The sequence below is a fragment of the Amblyraja radiata genome, chromosome 26 (assembly GCF_010909765.2).
Source record: "Amblyraja radiata isolate CabotCenter1 chromosome 26, sAmbRad1.1.pri, whole genome shotgun sequence".
Taxonomy (NCBI): domain Eukaryota; kingdom Metazoa; phylum Chordata; class Chondrichthyes; order Rajiformes; family Rajidae; genus Amblyraja; species Amblyraja radiata.
This window is the reverse complement of record NC_045981.1, coordinates 33443147-33448846: the sequence shown is the minus strand read 5'-3', so window position 1 is coordinate 33448846 and position 5700 is coordinate 33443147.

Here is a 5700-nt window from a genome sequence, read left to right as displayed (position 1 = left end):
CCTGTGACCTCATGGATTTTCTACGGATGCTCCGGTTTCCTCCCACATCCTAAAGACGTGTCGGTTTGTAGGTTAATTGGCCTCTGTAAATTTCCCCTAATGTCTAGGGAGTGGATGTGAAAGTGGGATTTCATAGAACGAGTGAGAACAGGTAATCGATGGTCTGGCTGGATTTGATGGGCCAAAGTGCCTCTAAACAAAATTAAATTAAATGTGACTTTGGTCAGCAAATCCATGGAAATGATTAGTAGCCTGTCATTGTCCCTATTGGAACTGTTGTTTTGCTGTTTTGAATGGATGTCCTGAGATGGCCAAAGATTTTCTGGCCTGTTTAACAGTTGAAAACAAAGAATCTGTTCTAATTGATTTTTTTTACAAAATCATTGCTTCTTTTTGAGTTTCCATTTGTGGAAATGACAAAGGAGGGGATATCTTAATAAATTAATCACCTTGTTCAAATGCCATGATCTCCGGAAGTGGAAATATTTATAATAATTGGCTCCAAGTGGTTTAAGGATCACAAATCAAATTACTTTGTCTTTCCGATATTTTTAAATAGAACATAAAGCAGTGCAGCCCTTTGGCCCACAGTGCCCGTGCCAAACATGATGCCAAGTTAATCTAATCTCCTCCGCCTGCACCTGAATCATATCCCTCCATTGCCTGCACATCCACGTGCCTATGTTACAACCTCTTAAATGCCACTATTGTATCTGCCTCCTCCACCACCACCATCAACCCTGACAGTGCCTTCTAGGCATGCACCACCCTCTGTGTAAAAAAAATCTCATCCTGCACATCTCCTTTAAACTTTGTGCATTCACCTTAAAGCCTTGGCCTCTGCTTTTCAATATTTCCACCTGGGAAGTTTTGAAGTTGTAGTTCTACCCATCAAGGCTCATTCTGTTGGACTATTCTTGATCTTTAAGGTAGTGAGGCTTTGAATTGAGCTGCAGTGAGAATCCAGCCTCCACCTTCTGCAGTTGCAATCTTGACAAGACTATTCTGACTCTGCATTTGGTCAAAGGTGGGAAGTCTGATCAAAGCTTGTTTTTTTCTTGGAAATCATGTATTGTAAACATGATCCAGATTCAAGCAACGGTTCTTCATGGTCAGGTCAGGAACCCTACACAAAGCAACTGGGACTTGAACATGCACCATATCTGGTGACTCTGTATACTGCCACAGTGTACTACTGCTATACACTTGCACTGTATCTGAGATGCTTATCTAAGATGTATCTATGTCCTTATGTATAGTGATACTTATATTAAACTTCAGTGTACCTCGTTATATGTGACACTATTGTACCATTGAAGCAGTGATTCAGATGATTTGTTTCAGATTGGAAGATTTGTGAAAGGACTCACTTATTATTGTCAGTCTGAAGAAGGGTTTCGGCCCAAAACGTTGCCTATTTCCTTCGCTCCATAGATGCTGCTGCACCCGCTGAGTTTCTCCAGCATTTCTATCCACCACTTATTATTGAAGTTCTGTTGATTAATTCTGAATCACCAGGTAGAGTTATAGAGACATACAATAGGGAAATAGGCCCTTTGGCCCAACTTTCCATGGCAACCAAGATGTCCCATCTAAGGTTGTCCTATTTGCCTGTTTTTTGGCCCATATTCTTCTAAATCTTCCCTATCCATAGATGTGAAGTTTCTTTAAAACTGGGGAAATTCTGTTTATCACTCAGTGGCTACTTCAGTATATATGAGTAACAAACTTGTGGTGTGGGATTTGAAGAGGAGACACAGGATAAGAACCTTCCCTCCTTCACCAGTGAACCAGTTGAGGGTTTATGATAGTTTCGCAGCTATCACGGTTATTCTTCTAATGTTAAAACTAATTTTGAAACAGTGCATAAACATAAAAAATAGGTAACACAAAACTAAGTTATATTGTACTTGCTTTAGATGCACAAATTAATGTGTGTATTCTTTACCATTAACATTAAGTTGTTGAAAGTGTGTGTTGGAATAAGGAAAAGGTTTGCAAGATATTTGAGCTTCCAGTAGTTTAGTTCAGTTTAGTTTAGAGATACAGCGCAGAAATGGAGATGAGCGGTGCAAATTTGTTGGATAAAGGTTGGTGGGTGCCTGGAATGCAATGCTGGTGGTTGTGGAAGCAGAGACGATAGTGGCATTTAAGATGCTCTTAGATCGGCGCAAGGAATAGATAATAGACAAGAGACAATAGACAATAGGTGCAGGAGTAGGCCATTCGGCCCTACAAGCCAGCATTGCCATTCAATGTGATCATGGCTGATCATCCCTAATCAGTACCCCGCTCCTGCCTTCTCCCTATATCATTCTCCTTGGCATCAGCTCCACCTACATCAACCGACTCCAACTGGTCCAGAACGCAGCTGCCCCACTCATCACCCACACCAAATCCTGGCATCACATCACTCCAGTCCTCAAACAACTTCACTGGCTTCCCATCTCCCACCGGATCAACTATAAAATCCTGATCCTCACCTACAAAGCCCTCCACCATCTGGCCCCCCCATATCTCACTGACCTCCTCTCCCCCTACCAACCCTCACGGTCCCTCAGATCCACATCAGCCGGTCTCCTCTCCATCCACAAGTCCAACCTCCGCAGTTTTGGGGACAGAGCCTTCTCCAGGGCAGCTCCCAGGCTCTGGAACTCCCTCCCCCAACTGATCCGCAATTCCATGTCCCTCACCATCTTCCAGTCCCGCCTCAAGACCCATCTTTTCACCTCTGCCTATCCTTAGCCCCACGTCCCCCTCCCTTTTCATCTGTGCATTAATTGCCTCATATTGTGTTTTGTATTGAATTCTGTCTTTACTTTGTGTACTAGTCATGTCTCTACTATTAATTTCATTCCCCTTACATGTTTTTCCTCTACCTGCTAAATTTTTGTAAGGTGTCCTTGAGACTCTTGAAAGGCGCCCATAAATAAAATTTATTATTATTATTATTATATCCCCTGACTCTGCTATCTTTAAGAGCCCCATCTAACTCTATCTTGAAAGTATCCAGAGAACCGGCCTCCACCGACCTCTGAGGCAGAGAATTCCACAGACTCACAACTCTGTGTGAAAAAGTATTTCCTCACTTTTCACCGATGGAGGGATATGTATCGCTTGAGGCAGAGAATATTCATTTTACTTGTCATTTGAGTACGGTGAACTTTTGTTACTTTGTTGGCACCAGAAATGTGGCGACTCTCGTATACTGCCTAGACAAGGCCTGCTGTATGATTTTACTGGGTTGTGTGCAAAACAAAACATTTCACTGTACTGAGGTCCATGTGACAGTAAAGTATCATCATCAATCATCATCGTGTTCGGCACAGACATTGTGGGCCAAAGGGCCAGTTTCTGTGTTGTAATATTCAATGTTCTTTCAGATTGGAAAACTAACCTAAGACTCATCCTGCCCATAAAATACCTGCAATAATACATGAGGAGGAAGGGTTTCTCATAACAGCAGTTGATATCCAACAGCTCTACGAAGAACAATTACCGTTCATTAATCTTATTAACTACTCCTGAGGCTTTGCTTTGCACACATTAATTTACCTAACTAGTGGTGGGTGTACATCAGAAGTAATTCATATTCCAATAACAAATGCAAGTGGTACCTAGGGCCCAGAGTTTAGGATATTGAGGCCTATGTGTTATCCTAAACATAATGGTTGTTCCTCCTTGGTACCAGCAAGATGATGGGTGCATTGGTTCCCTCACAGCCAAGTGCTGGAGGAATGTGCCCCTCATCTCATAGTTACGTCAACAAGATAATGCTGGCTGCCATTTCCATAAGACCATAAGACTTTAGACTTTAGAGATACAGCGTGGAAACAGGCTCTTCGGCCCACCGAGTCTGCGCCCCTTACACTAGCATTATCCTACACACTAGGGACAATTTAAAATTTACATAAGACAACTAACCTACAAACCTATATGTCTTTCATGTGTGGGAGGAAACCGGAGCACCCGGAGAAAACCCACGCGGTCACAGGGAAAATGTACAAACTTCGTACAGACAGCACCTGTACTCAGGATCGAACCTGGGTCTCTTGTGCTGTAAGGCAGAAACGCTACTGCTGCTGCCCTCTTGAGTACCCAATCAGAGTATGTTGGAGTAGAATTTGGCCCATCAAGTGTGCTCTGCCATTTGAAAATGGCGGATCTAGTTTTCCCTCTCAACCCCATTCCCTTACATTCTCCTGTAACCTTTGACAACCTCACTAATCAAGAACATGAACGATCTCCACCGTAGAAATACCCAATGACTTGGCCTCCACCCCTGCTGTGGCAATGAATTCCACAGATTCAGCACCCTGGGTAAATGCATTCCGCTCATGATTCCATACAACTCTACAAAATCACCCCTCAGCATTATTCTCTGTAATTCATTTGATGGAAAAATAAATCCAAGGTGAACCTCCCACCCTGCCTGCTGACCTCCCGAGAGGACAAAACTCTCTTACCGCGAAACCGGAGTCTCAAGAGAAAACCTATGTGGTTACAGGGAGAATGTGCAAACTCCATACAGGCAGCACCAGGATGGAACCCGGGTCCCTGGAGGTTATGGGGAGAAGGCAGGAGAATGGAGTAGGAGGGAGAGATAGATCACCCATGATTGAATGGCGGAGTAGACCTACTCGTATCACATGATCTTATGATGTCTACCGCTGAGCCATTTTGCCATCCCAATAACAGGTCACAGTCGCAAGTAGAAGCAACCATACCTGACAATCATCTATCAAGACATTTCTACCCCATGTTCTCTAACCTATGTTCTGTTACATGATTAGAACATGTGGAAACCTAATCACCATTGTGGATAGCATGCATCACAAAAACCTTTTGCTAACTTAATCATTCACTCTTGAAAATATCACCTTGGTTTTGTCTGATTTCCTTAATGATATAAGTTCCTTTACACCGCAAATAGATACAACATATGATTGCAAGCAAATGAATTGCAGCAAAAAGAAAACAAGTTTTGTCAACTATCTTTAGTTTAGATTAGATTTTAAGCACAGAAACTGGCCCTTCGGCCCACCAAGTCCACACCAACCATCAATCACCGCTTGATACTAGTTCTATGTTATCCCACTTTCTCACCTGAAGACATTTCTCATTTCAACACATTAGGGACAATTTTACAGAGGCCAATTAACCTACAATTAACCTGTAAACTTTGGGATTTTGGAAGAAAACTGCGCACCCAGAGGATACTAAACTAAATGCATGTGTAGGAAGGAACTGCAGATGCTGGTTTATACCAAAGATAGACACAAAGTGGTGGAGTAACTCAGTCGGGTCAGGCAGCATCTCAGGAGAAAAGGGATGGGTAAAAAGGAAAGGATTTTCTTCAGAGATGCTGCCTGACCCGCTGAGTTACTCCAACATTGTGTGACTATCTTCAGCATTTGCAGCTCCTTCTTACACTTTTTTCTGCTCCACTGCACAATCTCCTCAGGGTATGCCTGCTTTAAAGAAGCTCTCCTCTCTCTGATGGGAGTTCTGTGAGACCTGTCTTCCAGTCAGTGGCAGTCTGAAGAAGGGTTACGACCCGAAACATCACCCATCCTTTTTCTCCGGCAATGCTGCCTGACCCGCTGAGTTACTCCAGCACTTTGTGTCCATCTAAACTAAATCCATGCTTTCGTAATTACTTTTTAATATCTATTAATGAAAGAACATGTATTGGCATCA